The 18731-nt window shown below is 46.7% G+C and overlaps 1 long non-coding RNA gene and 1 pseudogene across 1 annotated transcript; one reads left to right on the top strand and one right to left on the bottom strand.

The window, feature by feature from the left end:
- On the bottom strand, positions 5554-16951 carry LOC8057120 (annotated as a pseudogene).
- On the top strand, positions 14431-15053 carry LOC110435723. Its single transcript, XR_002453573.1, has 2 exons — positions 14431-14550; positions 14789-15053. It is a non-coding gene; the product is annotated as an uncharacterized LOC110435723 (long non-coding RNA).

Raw genomic sequence — 18731 nt, 5'->3', positions numbered from 1 at the left:
CTGATGGCAAGGACTACTATGGAAGAGTTGAAGAAATATACGAAATCACATTCCCTGGTAGCACCAAAGCTCGTCCTGTCATATTCAAATGCCATTGGTTTGATCCAGAAGTAACAAGGAAGACCCCGAATCTTGGTCTTGTTGAAATTCGACATGATTCTGTCTATCCAAGAGACGATGTGTATATTGTGGCACAACAGGCCACACAAGTTTATTATACGTCGTATGCTTGCAAGGCTAGACTGGATCTCAGTGGTTGGTGTGTTGTGCACAAGGTGTCGCCACACGGCGGAGCACCTCTCCCAAATGATGAAGACTACCACTTCAACCCAACCACGTATGATGGAGAGTTTTACCAAGAAGATGGGCTACAGGGGAGGTTCGAGATAGACTTAACCTGTGAGATAGGAATGGATGTACACAATGTAATGGTCATTGATGATGATGACGAAGATGAGGTGCGAGATCCAAATGACTTACAAATGCTTGAGCGGTTGCGTCTAGGCAATAATGATGAAGACAACATTCCTCCGCCAGATGTTGTTGATTATTTTGACCTGGTTGATAGTGATGATGAGACTTACGGTCTAGCTAATCCCGATCATGAAGAATATTTGTAACATACATGTAATACTTTCAGATTTTGTAATTTAGTTTTGTTTATTTTATATCTATTTCTAATTACGTATATTCCTTCTTAATTGCAGGTGATTGAGCAAAAATGCCAGGAGGCCGTCAGAGGAGCCTGAGCCACTTCTACCAGGGCTCTGGTAGTAGAGGGGGTGCAGACGACGTGCCAGAGCCCACTGCAGTGGGGACGAGACGCCGCAAGATGGCGAGGAGGACAGCGAGGAGGCCGACGAGGAGGATGACTCACGTGGTCCAGCCTGAGCCTCAGGAGGAGGACGAGGAGCAGCCGCAGCAGGAGGAGGATGAGGAGCAGCAGGTGGTGCACGACGAGGATGAGGAGCAGCAGGTGGTGGTGCAGCAGGACGAGGAGGACGAGGGGGATGACGACGGGGACCTCGGCGGTGGCGGGGCTGAGGGCTCTGCTAGGACGTCATCTTCCGCTACTACGGGCAGTGTCTACTTCCGAGGTCCCTCGTCTCTCCCTGACAAACCGAGGCGACGCGTTTCGATTGTCCCAGAGGGGCAAGCGTAAGACACCTCTATATGTTATCACTATTAATTTGTATCCTTTGTTCAAAATCTAAATATATACTAATATGTCTACTTTATCACTTGTGCAGGACCTGGAGGGTTGTGTCGGAAGGGGATTCACGCCATGTGAATGGCGTCCTAGGTGCCCTGGTCAGGCACTACTTCCCTGGCATTGTAACACATGCCGGGAAGGACGAGCCTGCCTACACGTGGGCCCACTACGAGTCCGCCCACCATGCCACCGCAGGCAACATGGCAGCGCTCATCCTTCAGGAGTTCTGGGCAAGCTTTCCTCGCACTACATGCCTCAATGCAACGCATTCATTGGATCCTACTTGAAATAACTAATGCATACATTGTGTCTTCATATGCAGACATACTTCAAGCTCGACGAGAGCTACGAGGGCAATGCGGATGCCGTGGCTAGGAAAGCTTGCAGGAAGCGCGTCACGGACATGTACCACGAGGCGAGAATCCAGGCCATCAGAGACTACTATGGGAAGCAATTTGGCGAGAGCGTCAACAAGAAACAAATTCGAGAGCGGAGCCTCTCTCTGACCAAAGAGCAGTTCATGCAGGTAACTGAGCAACTTTAAATTAAGTTCCTTTCAACATTAAGTGCTATGAACTTGACTGCCTAACATGTCGATTACTTCATGACATGTAGGTCATTCCTTGGTGGTGCGAAAAGTCCCCTGAGGCGTGGGGGCAAATCGTGGACCGTTGGTTGAGCGAGGAGTGGCGGCAGCAGCACGCGACTTTCCGGGCTCACCGTTTGGCCATGCCAGGTGTTCCTCACCATCAAGGCAACCGCAACGTGGGCGGCTTCGCCCGAGCTTGGGTACGTCATCATGTTTGTAACTGTTTCCATGCTTTAATTTAACTAGGCAAAGACTACTAACAAACTTCTTTTCGTTCTCGCAGTCGGCGGCGCACGGTGGCCAGCAATGCTCCTACTTCGCGGCATATACCATGTCACACAAGGGCAAGGCGACGTCCGACGTCTCCTTCAACCCGGAGGACCCGCCCGAGGCATACACAAGTGAGAGCGCCTACAAGAAAGTCACCGAGTACCACGAGGCGGCGAGGGCGATGCATGGGTTGGATTATGATCCAACGAATGACAACATCGATGCACGCCTCGTCATGTGTCTTGGAAAGGGAAAGCAACATGGGCGCTACTGGATGGCGAACAGCGTGATCGACAGCACCACTACTCCCTCTCTCTCACAGATCCGAGCACAGACCACGAGCGGCTCCGGACTCCCGCCGATACGCGAGCGGCCGGCCTATGCACAGGCCCGGGTCGAGGCACTACAGGTTAGTTTTTGTTTACTCATCATGCATTAAGGATTTTCTTCTCGCTTCACTAACATTACCTTTGCAACAATGTATAGGCCCAGGTGGAAACTTCGAACAAGAGGGCTGACGAGCTGGAGGCGGTTGTGGCTTCAGAGCGGGCGGCGCGGCTGGCAACTGACCAGAGGATGTCAGATGTGCTGGCGTTTCTGCAGAGTTCTTTGGGTGTTACTTTGCCACCCAACTTGATGGGTCCACCTCAGCCTCCTCCCGTCGTTCCTCCCTTCGTTGCTCTCCACACTACTCCGGTGAGTAATATATATCACACATGCATGTTATTTAGCTATTTAACTTTGTCTCATGCAATCGCTGCTCTTGTGTGTAGCCTCAGTCGGCGGGTTCGAACCAAGTGGCGAACGAGCATGGGAGACCGTCGCCGCCATCAAATGGGTGGCCCGAGTACGCACCTCCACCGCCGCGTGAGTAACGTCGTCGAAGAAGTTGTCATGTATTCCTTCTCTTCGTGTCATGGACTTGGACTTGTTGTGTGGAACTTCATGTCATGGACTTGGACTTGTTGTGTGGAACTTCATGTCATGGACTTGGACTTGTTGTGTTGAACTTCATTAGAATCAAGTTGTTGTATGGACTTTATCGCCGAATAAGTGATGTTATTATGAGATATATGTGCTATTGTGATAAATAATTTGCCGGTGGTGATAAAATTGATGGAATTGTGATATAAATGGTGCTACTTGTGTTCATGGTGATATCAATATGATATATATACATATGATTTGCTGTGTTTGCAGTGAAAGAAAGCAAAAAAAAACGGATTCCAGCTTTGCCTAGCGCAGCGCTAGGCAAAGAGTCTTTGCCGAGCGCCGCGCTAGGCAAAGCTGGAATCTTTGGCGTGGGACAACAGCAACCTACCCAGCTTTGCCGAGCGCCAGGTTGGAGGCAGTAGGCAAAGACTTTTTTAAAAAAACAATTTTTATCCTCTTTGCCGAGCGCGTTGTTGGAGGCGCTCGGCAAAGAAGTTTTTTTTAAAAAAAATTAATTTCCTCTTTGCCGAGCGTTGTCTTTTAGGCGCTAGGCAAAGGAATTTTCAAAAAAAAATTTGCTCTTTGCCGAGCGCAGAGTGAAGACGCTCGGCAAAGAAAGTGTCACGGTGCATAACGGTCATGCCCGTCGCTTTTCTTTGCCGAAGGCCTTTTTGGCGCTAGGCAAAGGTTTTGCCGAGCGCCCGATAAAAGACGCTCGGCAAAGAAGCCTTTGCCGAGCGTTTCTTTGCCGGAACCTCTTTGCCGAGCGCCACGCTCGGCAAAGACTTTGCCGAGCGCAAATCGCTCTTTGCCGAGCGTCCCAGGCGCTCGGCAAAGGCGCTGTCTGCAGTAGTGCATCGAGGTGTGGTATAAGTGCTTTTTAATTATATAAAATTTAAACTAAGTCGAAAAATTACGAAACTTGTTGAGTTGTCATGTTATCATATGTGTAGCCTATGATAAAAATTTTAAAAAGTTTAGAGAAAGTTGTGACGTCAGATGTATAAAACCTAGACATTCGCGCATGTGTTCACAAGCGATTAGATGTGAAGATATGGGTTTTGGACATTCGATATTCCAACTTGCTCCAAACTTTCTCAATTTTTTTTCATAGCCTCCACATATAATAACATGACACCTTGACAAATTTCGTAATTTTGTAATATTTTTTGCTATATTTCGTTAATTAATTTCTTTTAATTGGATTTTCCGTCGTATAATCCAACTTTAAACTGCAAGTATATGAAATAATAAAATTTAGACATTAGAAAAATGATATTCATGTTGGAGAGTTTATTTTGAGGTCGTGTCCAGAAACTAACCTAAAATTTTGAAGTCCTTATCCATGTAACATGACCATCGAGGTGTGGTATAAGTGCTTTTTAATTATATAAAATTCAAACTAAGTCGAAAAATTACGAAACTTGTTGAGTTGTCAAGTTATCACATGTGTAGCCTATGATAAAAATTTTAAAAAAATTAGAGAAAGTTGCGACGTCATATGTGTAAAACCCACATATCTCCCATGCGTTCACATGTGATCACATGTGGAGATGTGTGGGTTTTGGACATTCGACATCGCAACTTGCGCCAAATTTTCTCAAACTTTTATCATAAACTTCACGTATGAGAACATAACACCTCGTCAAATTTCGTAATTTTCCGACTTCGTTTGAATTTTATATAATTAAAAAGCACGTGTACCATACCTGGATGGTCATGTTCCGTGGATAAGGACGTCAAAATTTTGGGTGATTTTCTAGAAACAACCTTAAAATAGACTCTCCAATATTAATACTATTTTTCGAATGGCTAAGTTTCATTATTTGATGCACCTGCAGTTTAAAGTAGGATTCTGCGGTGGAAAATACTATTAAAAGAAATTAATTAACAAAATATAGCAAAAAGGGTCACAAAATCATGAAAGTTTTTAAGGTTCACTCTTATTGCATGTGGAGGCTATAAAAAAAGGTTGAGGAAGTTTGGAGCAAATGATGACTTCAAAACCTAAATTCAAATTTCAAAAATAAAAAATTTTATCTTTGCCGACTGCCTAACAGCCTGGCAGGTGGCAAAGGGGACGGCGATGGGCGTCGTCAGTGTCCCGCCATCTTTGTCACCAGCTTTTCTTTGCCACCTGCCAGGCAGTCGGCAAAGGACGTCTTTGCCGACTGCTTTTCTTTGCCACCTGCCAGGATAATTGGACAGTCGGCAAAGAATTCTTTGCCGACTGCTTTTAGGAGCGGTCGGCAAAGTGTATATTTGCCGACTGGCCTGCTTTTGGCAGGTGGCAAAGGATTTTAGCAGTCGGCAAAGTCCTGTTTTCCTGTAGTGACACTCACCCTTGACAATCGCTCATCATCAGTCGACACACATTGGCACATCTCAACCATATGTTCGCAATCTCCCTCTTGACCATCTTATAATATTCCATACACAATAACAATGTCCTGTTATTATAACAAGGACTCGTAGCAGAGAATCACACAAGTAACACACGACTTGTTTTAGCTCACCTCGTCAAACACTAAGGAGTTCCTGATCGAACTCATGGCCTTGCTATGGCAACCAACTGCTTCCCTACATTTTTGCCAGAGAACAGCCCGATCAGGGCTGCCGGTGCGCTATCAATTGCCCTCGACGACGTCCTTTATGACGGTGACTTTGCCATCCTTGATGTACCCAGCGATCTCCTTCTCGAACCTCGCATACACTACTGGAATCTGGGACATTGCCGAGTGCCTCATATTTTGCCGAGTGCTGTTTATCGGGGCACTCGGCAAAGATTTAGTTTGCCGAGCGTAGCACTCGGCAAAATTTAGCACTCGGCAAATAATATTTTGCCGAGTGCCAAGCGCTCGGCAAACTCCCGCACTCGGTAAAACAACTTTTTGCCGAGTGTAAGAGCACTCGGCAAAGACACCACTCGGCAAACATTTCTACCACCGTGACGACATTTCCCTCCCGTTAGATTTTGCCGAGTGTTACCTGTTAGGCGCTCGGCAAAATTCTTTTATTAATTTTTTTATCAAAACTTTGCCGAGTGCCTCATGCACTAGCACTCGGCAAAGTTTATTTTGCCTAGTGTCAGGTCTTGGCACTCGGAAATTTTTTTTTTTTGGATTTTGGACCCGAGTTTTTTTGTGTAGCCTTCTGACTGTATTTGAAGCTCTAATCTAAAGTTTGGTGAAATTTTGACTTTTTTGATATATTTCGTTAATTTATTTTGTTTCCTTGCCTTTATCGGCGTATTTCAAATTTGAACTGCACATCCATGTTATAATGAAATTTTATCCTCCAAAATATGATATTCGTGACACGTATCATTTGATGAGGCCGTATGCACGGAGTCACATGAAATGTCAAGCATCTCGATGACGTAATATGTTGTGTTAGTTATAGGAAAAGTAAATTTTAATTATATAAAAAGGAAACGAAGTCTGAAAAATCACGAAACTTGTCGAGAAGTCTTGTAATCACATGCTGATCCTGTGGTAAAAAAATTGGATGATTTGGAGTAATTTGCGACTCACGATGCCTAAAACCCACACGTGTGTGCATGTGACAACTTGTTATCGCATGTGGATATGTGTGGGTTTTAGACAACTGACGTCACAAATTACTCAAAATCTGTTCATTTTTTTACCATAGCCTACACATGCAGTAACATGATGCCTCCGTAAGTTTCGTTATTTTCGGACTTTGTTTGCATTTCATATAATTTAAAATCACTTTCTGGCCAAGTTCCTCGTCATGTTACGTGAAAAAAGATGCCCGAAATTTGATGCAAGTTTGTGGATAGGGACTCAACATACATCAAATAACATGAATAATATTTTTCGAAGAACTAAATTGCACTATTCCATGTACCTGCAGTTCAAGTTAGAAATATTAAAAAAAATTCAAAGAAACGAAATAAACTAAGGAAATATATCAAAGTAATTCAAAATTTCCCCAAACATTTAAACTAGGTTTTAAATAATGTGTGTAGGCCACATAAAAAAACTAGGATAAAAAATAACAAAAAAAAGAAAAACTTTGCCGAGCGCTTTTGTAGGGCACTCGGCAAAGTTTGATATGCCGTGTGCGCATCCTGGAACGCTCGGCAAAGTTTGATCTGCTGGTGGATCAGGCCTGGACTTTTTTTTATACATGGCAAAGGCCGGCCCAATCACGTAAATTTGAGAAAAAAAAGACGGCCCAATCGTCCCAATAGGAACCCTAAGTCCCAATCGGCTAAGTCCGGACACGCGTGCAGCGCGCCCGCCCGCCCTAAGTCCCAATCGCGCCCACCCAGCTGCGCCGCCGCCGCCGTCCCGCGCCCTAGCGCCGCCCCTCTCTGCCGCCGTCCGCCGTCGTCCAGCTCGCCCCTCCCCGCGCCGCCCGAACTCGCCGCGCCCCCGGGGATCCGTCGCAAGCGAGCTCTGTCGAGGGGCTCCGTTGCCGCCCGAACTCGCCGCGCCCCCGGGGCTCCCCGCGTCGCCTGCTGTCGAACCGGGTGTGGAGCGGTCGGAGATCAGGCCCGGCGACCACATCTACACCTGGCGGGCCGTTTACGCCTACTCCCACCACGGTACGCTCTTCGATCCCCACCCACAAGGTTTCCTGTTCTCGAGTTCTAGTAGCGAATTGCCGCCGCCGATGGCGTGGATCAGGAACTCTAAGTAGTGTGCAAGTTAGCTGTTCACCGGAATTCTGGCCTGCGCCGCCTCAGTATTGGTTGTGTTTTTGCTTTGTCCGGCGATAGGATTAATCGTGGTGATTTGTGTGTGTCAAATGTGAATGCCTCCGCGCTTCCCCTTATCAATTGGCTGTCGCCCTTCTGTTTGCAGAATTTCGCTGCAAAAACCATGCCAATTCTTATGCACTCCCCTATTTCACTCTTTGAGATTTTGATGGCATCAGTTTGGTGGCAGTGGAGTGTAATAAGTCTGCAACCGACAAGTAAGTTGGGGGGCACACACACACACGATGCCATGTTTCTACTCCATCTCGCCCATCTCACCACGCTCTGGTTAGGCATGGAAATGAGGCTTCAACTGAAGATACCGCACTCTTTCACCTTGCAGCTTGCACGATGTTTTACTATCTGCTCCTGTTAGAACAAAAAAAAAGGAACTATCTGTTACTGCAGGATTACAACTTTTTTGCATTATTAAAAGTAAACCTGCTTTTGTTGGGACTATTTACGAAAGCTTCTAGCAGCTGCATACAAAGGAAACCATGTTAATGTTTGTGATTTTTTTAATATTACACCAGTAGTTAAATTGCAATGCCCTGATTGGCTGATATATCAGAAAAATCTACATTAAGCTGCATATACTCTAGTTATATCTTTCTCTGAATATTCACTAAAGAATAGAAATCCACAAGTATGCTGATGGTCATAGATGTGTGCTTATGCTTCTGTTAAAGGATGGAGGACCGTGAGTGGATGTACACGCTCCGGAGAGATGCGAAGGATTTCGACTTGCTGTTTATACACAAGGTCGAAGGTTTCTTGAATCAAGCGTTTGGCGAGAGTGCACACGGCCATTCTCTAGTTGTTTGTCCCTGCAGTAGTTGTGACAACAGAAGAAGGAAAGATAAGCTAACCATGGGTAAACATATTGTGAAGTTTGGATTTACTCCGGGCTACCACCGTTGGATCCACCATGGTGAAGCTGATCGTATCAGAGAGGAGGTGGTGAGACCTCGACTAGAGGTTTTTGCTGATGATGCGGGGGTAGCAAACATGCTAGATGACATTCACCAAGCTCAGTTCGCTGAAGGACGTGATAAGGAGGAGGTGGAGGCTGCCGCAGATGACTTCTACCGAATGTTGGACTCGGCACAGAGACCCCTTCACGATCATACTAATGTTTCTCAGCTGGATGCCATTGGTCGCGTGATGGGGTTGAATGCTGAGTTGAACCTAAGTCGAGAAGGCTTTGACAAGATGATGGTCGTGTGGGGAGGCATGCTACCGACAACACACATTATGCCGAAGAACTTGTACGAGTCAGAGAAGCTCCTTCGCGCACTTAAGATGCCGTATGACAAGATACATGAATGGGTGCGTCTTATTTAGGAAAGAACACAGTGATGCCAAGTACTGCCCGAAGTGTAAATCCTCTAGGTACGTGGAGGTAGACTCAGGCGATGGCCAGAAGAGGCAGCTTACGATCCCCATGAGAGTCCTACGGCACCTTCCGTTCTTGCCGAGGCTCCAACGGCTATTCATGACCGAAGAATCCGCGAAACAAATGACATGGCACAAAAACGGCAAAAGGTACAACCCTGAGAAGATGGTACATCCATCAGATGCTGAAGCATGGAAGCACTTCAATGCTCGACATCCTCTCAAAGCAGAGGAGGCTCGTAATGTACGTGTCGCCCTGGCAACAGATGGGTTCAATCCATATGGTATGATGGCTGCACCATACACATGTTGGCCCGTGTTCGTCATCCCCCTCAATCTCCCCCCGGCGTCTCCTTTCAACGGCATACCGTGTTCCTATCGTTGATAATTCCTGGACACCCGGGGAGCCATATGGGTGTCTTCATGGAGCCTGTGATAGATGAGTTGATCCATGCTTGGGAAGAAGGGGTGTGGACATACGACCGAGCTACGAAGACAGGCTTCAAAATGCACGTCTGGTACCATTATTCCCTGCATGACTTCCTGGCGTACGCATTAATGTGCGCCTGGTGTGTTCAGGGGAAGTTTCCATGCCCAATATGCAAGGACGCTGTGAGGTTCATATGGTTGAAGAAGGGTGGCAAGTATTCGTCGTTCGACAAACATCGTCAATTCCTCCCTCTTGACCATGCATTTAGAAAAGATGTCAAGAACTTTACGAAAGGTGTCAAAGTGACAGACCCTATACCGCGCTTGAGGACGGGGGCTGAGGTTCGTGCTCAGATAGATGCTCTCGTGCCCGGACCGAATGGTAAGTATGTGGGATATGGTGAGCAACATATGTGGACTCATAAGTCCGGGTTGACGAGGCTCCCCTATTTTGATGACCTCCTACTACCACATAACATTGATGTCATGCACACCGAAAAGAATATCGCCGAGGCACTTTGGGCAACACTTATGGACACCAACAAGTCTAAGGACAACCCTAAGGCTAGAGTGGACCTTGCTACATTGTGTGATAGGCCAAACCTAGAGATGCGGAAAAGTGGGACAGGAAGGCAGTGGAGAAGGCCTAAGGCCCCCTATGTCTTGAAAATCGAGCATAGGAGGGAAGTGCTTCGATGGATCAAGAATTTAATGTACCCTGATGGCTATGCAGCCAATCTAAGCAGGGGAGTCAACTTAGCCACTCTGCGAGTGAACGGGATGAAGAGTCATGACTACCACATATGGATTGAGCGGATACTTCCATCGATGGTTCGAGGCTATGTCCCTGAGCATGTGTGGCTAGTGCTGGCAAAGCTAAGCTACTTCTTCCGCCAGCTTTGTGCCAAGGAGCTATCTCTGGCCGTCATTACAGAATTAGAAACAATGGCACCTGAGTTGGTCTGTGAGATGGAGAAGATCTTTCCACCCGGCTTCTTCTTGCCGATGCAGCATCTGATTGTGCACCTCCCGAACGAGGCACGGTTGGGGGGGCCAGTGCAAGCCCGTTGGTGCTACCCAATCGAGCGATGTCTAAAGACTCTTCGCAAGAAATGTACAAATAAAGCCAGAATTGAGGCTGCCATTACAGAGGCAAGCATTCGGGAGGAGGTAGCAAACTTCACAACATCCTACTACAAGCCGAACCTTCCTAGCAGGCATAATCCACCCCTTCGTTACAATGCTGGCGAAAATGAATCCACCCTCAGCCTTTTCAAAGGCGAACTAGGTAGCGCAAGTGGATCAACCCCCAAGAGATTGGATGTAGAAGAGTGGCGAAGGATCACGCTATATGTGTTCACCAACCTTCCTGAGGTTGCTCCATTCATACAGTAAGTTCTCAACGAGCTTGTTTCATTACGACGACACTACTATGTATCGATCCCCATTGATTATCTTTGGTACAGGGAATTTGTTCATCAAGAGTGGCGTCAATCAATTGATCCTACCCCGCACGAACATGATGCCCTTCTTTCAGAGGGTGCGGGAGCTGGGAGGCCTGATTTCATTTCTTGGTTCAAACAAAAGGTACTTTCCAATTTAGCTCGTACTTTCGTCTATAACTCGATATTCCCTAGTACATCGCAACATCCAATAGTATAATGATGTGTCAAGCTTGAACTTGCAGGCACAGACCTACGCGTCCATGAGTGATGAGTTGAGACAGGTTGCAAACGGCTTCGAGCCTAGGGTGAAGTCATATACTGGTTATGACGTGAACGGATATCGCTTCCACACGTCAAAACACGAGTAGACTCGGCCCAATCGGAAAAGCACTAACAGCCAAGTTTTTACACTGGGCACTGATGGCGTCGAATACTACGGGGTAATTGAGGAGATCTATGAACTTTTATATGACGGCCGGGTTCCTCTTACTCCTGTCATATTCAAGTGCCACTGGTTTGATCCTGGACAAACTAGACGGACCCCTCATCTTGGGCTAGTCGAGATTAGACATGATTCCGTTTATATAGGAAAAGATGTCTATATTGTTGCTCAACAGGCCGTGCAGGTGTATCATACGCCGTACGCGTGCACAGACAAAGACCATCTTAAGGGTTGGTCTATTGTGCACCAGGTATCTTCGCATGGTAAACTACCTCTTCCAAACGATGAAGATTACACCTTCGACACAAACACATATGATGGAGAGTTCTATCAAGCAGATGGCCTAGAAGGGAGGTTTGAGATAGTCTTACCCGGGATAATCGATATGGAAGTAGACAATGAAATGGTTGATGACGACGACCCTGGAGATGTAGTGGTGGATCTTAAGGACATTGAAATGCTTGAGCGATTCCATTTAGGCAGAGACGATGAAGAAAACACCGAACCTTCGGATAGTGTTGCCCATTTGGACAACTTTGACAGTGATGACGAGACCTATGACCCAGGGGAAGATTATTCCTAAATCATGTAATACTATGTTAATTATTAAAATTTGTTATGTTCATTCATTTTCAACTATTTGTAATACTATGTTACTAACGCTTGTTGTTTATTCTTTGTAAATTTCAGGTGACAGAAACAAAGATGGTGGCCAACTGTTCACCGAGGCAGGTAGCCTCAGTGTACCGGAGGCTATGCCCTGCTGATGGAGTCGAGGGGACGGGTCCGAGTCGTGGCCCGGGTCGCCCTAGGACGAGGATGCTGTCGACGTTGATGGGGACGAGGACGGCCCAGGGTCGCCCCAGGCGGGGCCGACCTCCTACCCCAGCTCACGACCAGTCGGAGGACCACCCGGAGGACCACGAGGTGGCGGAGGACCACCCGGAGGACCACGAGGTGGCCACGGACAATCCGTCCGTGAACAACGGGGCTATGGAGACGGATGAGGGGACTCAGCAGACGGAGGACAGTTCTGCTCACTCGACTCCCTACCTGCGAGGTGCCACAAGGCTTCCTAGTGTTCCGCATCATGAACGACGCCCACTGATACGTCCAGCGGGAAGAAGGTAAGTAACTATAGATGTTATCACTAGTACTTCATATGATACGTTGAAAATCCAAAGACAAGCTGATATTTTTCCTGAATCACTTTTGCAGGGGCTGGCTAGTTTTGGAGGGTGCTCTTGATCCCCCACGCACCCCTGCTACCATCCTGGGATGTCTGTGCAGGAAACACTTCCCCGGCCTTGTGGACTTGGGAGACGGGAGGTGGGAGCCGGCCTGGTCATGGCAGAGGTACGCACTCGGCGAGGATGACGAGAAGGCCAACAAGCAGGAGCGGGTTTTGGCGGACTTTTGGGTAAGTGTATCACAATAAAGGTCAATGCATCTCAATTGGTTAGTCTTTTATTGAAATAATGCACGAATACATTATGTTTGCACACAGAGTTACTTCAAGGCCGAACCAGGTCGAGAGAACCTGGCGGATCAAACAGCACACAAAGCGTGTCAGAAGTATGTCGGTGACATGATTCACGAGGCGAAACTCCAGGCCCACATCGACTACTGCAAGTCCTTCGAAAAGTATCCCCTCAAGAAGGCCGGTGCAAGAAATGTGAAGCTGACCCGGGAGTAGTATCTTCAGGTACTTGAATAAAATTGATTCATTTTGAGAGTTTGCAGGTCCAGAATTGATCTTTCTTCTACGTCTAACAATTGATGATGTGTAGGTGACGCTCGTCTGGTGCATGTCATATAGATCGGCATGGGCGATGATCGTGGACAAGAGGTTCCTTGACCCGGCGCACATCGAAAAGCAAGAGCTCGGCAGGCGGAAGCGGGCACTGAGGGCCGGTCCAACTCACCACCAAGGCAGCCGCAACCTCCCCAATTTCAAGCGAGCACTTGTACGTGATGTCATTTATCTATTCTAACGCTCATTTCTGCCCGATTTCTAATCATGTTGTCGTCTTGCTCGCAGGAGGCTGCACAGCCGGATGTGCCGGTGTCAGAGTTTGGGGCATGGGCTGTGTCCCACATGGGCTCGGTGAAATCCGGTGTCACCTTCAACCCGGATGCCCCTGCCCAGGCTTACTCTGACCCGACCATCCACGCTAAAGTCACGGAGTACACGGAGTCGGTGAGGGCGCTGCGTGGCCCAGACGTTGATCTGCGCACTCATCCCCTTGAGACAGAGGTGATCGTGAGGCGTGGGCAAGGTAGGCAACATGGGCGGTTGTGGATTGCAGACGGCGCTCAGTCCTCTGCCTCTGCACCGTATCTCTCTGAAGTGAGGGCACGAAGCACGAGCAGTAGCCTGCCCATACGTGCACGCCCAACTGCAACATTGTCTCGGGTCGACGAACTTACGGTAATTCCGGTCTCACTCATCACATCTCAAACTAAACAATGTATTGATGTGCAGCTAGCTTTCTCCTAGATTTAGAAATATATTCAATTGAAAGCCAATTGCTGATTGTCTATTAGTTTGAGATGTGCAGAACTGAAATAGTGCAGAACTGAATGTCTATTGCAGAACTGAAATGTGCAGAACTGATAGTGCAGAACTGAAATATATTCTAGGGGCTGAACTGATGTGCAGCTAGCTTTCTCCTAGATTTAGAAATATATTCAATTGAAAGCCTATTTCTGATTGTCTATTAGTTTGAGACGTGCAGAACTGAATGTCTATTGCAGAACTGAAATGTGCAGAACTGAAATAGTTCAGAACTGATGTACAGAACTGAAATATATTCTAGGGGCTGAACTGAAATAGTGCAGAACTAATGTGCATAACTGCTTATGCTAATAACACATGTACCTGTGTCTAGGGGCTGTAACTCTTCTCTATTAATGAAATTGGTACACTGCCACGTGATTGAAACACTGCAGGCCGAGCTGAATGAAACAAAGGAGTCACACGCGCAGCTGACCGCTCAGCACGCGCAGCTGACCACTCAAGTGGCGCAGCTGACCGCTCAGGTGACCCAGCTCATTCAAAGCATGGGGCAAGGACAAGGTGTGCTAGCGGCTGGACACTACACTCCTGTGAGTATGAAAGTTGAATTATGTTGGCCTTCGTGCCGTTGGGATGGTTGGCCTTCGTGCCGTTGTGACTTCCGGCCATCGTGCCGTTGGTATTGTCGGCCTTCGAGCCGTTGGTATTGTCGGCCTTCGAGCCATTGTTTTCTTGTAGGATGGAAACCTCCCCGTGCAGGGGAGGTGCTGTCCAAATTTTTAATTTTTGATCGAGTCTAACACATGCCATCTCCTCTCTTTTGTGCAGCCTCCATCGGCGGGTTCAAACGCTAATGCACCACCGGCGGTTGATCCCGTCAATCCTTCACCGACGACCGGGAGGCCACCCTTTGAGTCTTCGCCACAGTAGCCCGGGAGGCCACTCTTTGAGTCTTTGCCGCAGTAGCTATGTTGACCTTTTAATAATAGAGTTGTCATGTTGAACTTTAATGCATTTTGTGATGGTCACAGTAGCCACGTTGAACTTTGATGCATTTGTGCGGGACATGTCATGTTGAACTTTGATGTATTCGCCACAGTACTTGTCATATTGAACTTTGATGCAATTGTGCGGGACTTATAATATTGAACTTGTGATGTTCAATTTTAATGGATTTTCGATGGATTGATGAAATATGTGAGTGCTTGTGATATATAATGGATGCTGGTGTTATATCTGTGATGATTGATGTATATATATATATATATATTCTGTTGCAATGGAATGTAAAAATACCAAAAAAAATTGCAATTTTCGGTGACTTTGCCGAGTGCCATGAACCAAGACACTAGGCAAAGCTTTGGTAGGATTTAATATTCAAATTTACTTTGCCGAGTGCCAGAACCAAGACACTCGGCAAAGTTTATGCCAGGATTTAATATCCAAATTTACTTTGCCGAGTGCAATGACCAGGACACTCGGCAAAGTTTATAAAAAAAAAATTCTGAAATTCTTTGTCGAAACTTTGCCGAGTGCTAAATAAATATATTTTTGCCGAGTGTCGAAGCAAGCACTCGGCAAATTTTGCATTGACGGAAACCAGCATAACGGCGGATAAACTTTGCCGAGTGTCGGTGGATGCACTCGGCAAAATACTTTGTAATTTTGCCGAGTGCCCCGAAATAAAACACTCGGCAAAATGTCTTCGCCGAGTAAGATGTTGCCGAGCGCATTTTGCCGAGTGTCACGATAAAAAACACTCGGCAAAGCGTTTGCCGAGTAGAATAGTGATCTTTGCCGAGCGTATTTACACTCGGCAAAGCCGCTGGTTCCAGTAGTGATAGTCGCGTACCACTCCTCCAAATTGTACTGCAAGATCATGCCGCAGACGGCGACCAGCAAAGCGTCCAGTGTCTCGCCGCCGACGCTGTCGAAGTAGATGTCGATGCCGTCGGGAAGGCACCGCTTGAGAGCGCCGCCGAGGTCGGTCTCCGACTTGTAGTTGAACGCATCGTCGTAGCCGAACTTGGTCTTCAGGAGATTGACCTTCTCGTCCGAGCCGGCACTGCCGACGGTGTAGCAACCGGCGATCTCTGCCAGCTGCCCGACGATCTGGCCGATGGCGCCAGACGCCACCGAGACGAACACGAAGTTGCCCTTCTTGGGCTTCCCAAGCTCAAAAAAGCAGGAATATGCAGTGCGCCCGGGCATCCCTGACGGCGGTTAACATTGGATGACGATGAGCGTCAATGATGAGTAAACCGGCAGATTTTGAAATCAGTAAAACGTAAAAGAATTTGCAGAACTAGATAATATAGTACATGCAGTCGTTGATGAGATTTCTGACCAAGAACCCCCGTGTAGTAGGAGAGCGGTAGCTCGCTGTGGTTGATCTTGTTAAGGTATTCCGTCTGGGTGACGAGTGTGTATTCCTCCCATCCACTAGGTCGCCCGTGGTGAATGCTGGGTGCGTTGAGTCGATCACCTTGCCCAAACCGAAATTGACCATGGCCTGATGATCAATGAATCACACACATGTCATATCACACAGATTTCATCAACTGATTGACTATTGACATTTAGCACGTGACAAATTGGCAGTGGATTGAATTTGGACGCGTACCTCTCCAATCACAAAATCGGGGGCGAGCACGGTGGGGGTCGCCGTCATCGTGGTTGCTTATGTGGTCACACATCCAGGGGTCGCAGGACAGGTCGAGGTTCTTGACGAGAACGGCGGTCTGCCCCGCCGGCACTTGAAGACTGAAACTGTTCACGATGAAAAAATTATCAACTACAAAGTTTCATAACTTTTCAAGATCTACAACTTTCATTTTGACGGTTTTTTCAAACAAGGTCATTTAAAAAACTCAAAAAATTCAAGTTCAAATTATTTCTACAGGGCGGTTTCTTAAGAAATCCGCCTGTAGAAATACATGATTTCTACAGGCGGTTTTGTTAGAGAAACCGCCTGTAAAAATTGATTTTCATAGGCGGTTTTGTAGTCGGGTAAGCCAATTTCTTTTCACAGGCGTTTTTTAATTAAAACCGCCTGTAAAAATTATGTTCCACCGCTGGCTTTGAGCACTTTTGTACTAGTGTCATCATGTTCATAGTATGGCTAACTTTATTAGAACTGAAAATCTAGACTTGGACTCTTGCAGGCACGGAAATCAAGATACAAATTGTGGATAAACGGTAGATAGATAGATAGATAAATAGATAGATAGATAGATACGATAGATCAAAGACACATAGATAGATAGATAGAGAGAGAAAGACGGACCGAGAGATAGATAGATAGATACATACAGAGAGAAAGACGGACAAATAGATAGATAGAGAGAGAAAGACGGACCGAGATAGATAGATAGATAGTTATGAATGAGATATCTATAAACAAATTTGTACATAAATAATAAGTAATCTTTAAAGTAATTGCATATCTGGACCAGTGCTTTCATTCCTATATATATAGCTGCCCGCACAAATGAATTTTAGGTAGAACATCAAACATTGGCCCGCTTTTGATTCCTTCACCCAGTTTGTACTCACCTGCTAAATCGGCAAAAAGATGTTCGCCTTGAAAGTAGCAGTTTTACTTTTGTTGATCACAATAATTGCTGTTAACCCTGCGACTGCATGGCCATGTACCGCTCAAGAAAAGGACCAAATTGTGGGCGTGTGCAGAATTTACATCCTGAAAGGAGCCCTCGTTCAGCTCCCACCCCAAACTGGACCATGTTGCGGGGCAGTGCGACAATTAGAAAAATTACACAAGAGTCCGCAGATGAATTGCATCGCCAGTAAACTAAACGCGGCAGATTTACAGAAATACGATCCAACAAAGGTCAGGCATCTTGACGAATCCTGCTACCAAAAGCATTAGTTTCCTCCTCCCCATCGTTATAAGGTAACTCTTGTTGCACAACTTTTTCGTACCCCTACTGCACAGCAAGCAAGTGCTGATAATAAGCTAGCAAAGAAATATATTTATGGTGTTTTCCTTGCCAGGTAATGCTGCAGAGGGCGTGGTGGTGTGGATGGTCGTAAAAAGATGTTCAGATGATGATATTTTCATAGTTTTTTAATAAAATCTTTCAAGGTGTGAATCATCCTGACATGTATCTTTATTTGAACGATAAAATAAATTGCGCGACAGAATTCCTGGTATCACTTCATTCTCTGTTAAGCATGCCCCGCCACTTCGTTTCTGATATATATTTTTTTTTTAATTTCAACGAGGGGAGGGGTTCCCCATCTGATTTATATATTGGCCCTAATGGTTTGTTATAAAGTTTACAAGACATTTGTGTACACGCATCCCAGCACAACAGCGAATGGTGGCACACAACCATAAATACAACGGAATAAAAGAAACTACAACACCAAGGTCTAGAAACTCTTAGACGATGCCTCCAAGGAGGTGAATGACGAGTAGAAGTAATCATCATCCGCCTAGCTTGAGCTTAGCAAGGCTTTGGCCTGATTCATATGTGCCAAGTAGAATCGCATTGGCCTAGCCAACCAAGGAGAGGAGGCAGCAGGCGGTTCTTCAGCAATGCCTTCAACAAGGAAGTTCCGCTCGATGGCATCCCTCGTTACTAGCCCACCCAAGAACTGGGCAGAGCTTTCAGCTAGAAACCTCGCCATCGCATTGCGTAGACGGCTCTCTGCCCTCCCCGACAAGATGCGCAGGGGAAGGCACCCATGGACATGTTGCCCCGCCACCGGCTCACTCGCGGCCAAAACGCATGCACCGCGCATGGAT

The sequence above is a fragment of the Sorghum bicolor genome, chromosome 5 (genome assembly GCF_000003195.3).
Source record: "Sorghum bicolor cultivar BTx623 chromosome 5, Sorghum_bicolor_NCBIv3, whole genome shotgun sequence".
NCBI lineage: Eukaryota > Viridiplantae > Streptophyta > Magnoliopsida > Poales > Poaceae > Sorghum > Sorghum bicolor.
The sequence above is the reverse complement of the archived record's forward strand: the minus strand, read 5'-3'. Positions and strand labels throughout refer to the sequence as shown.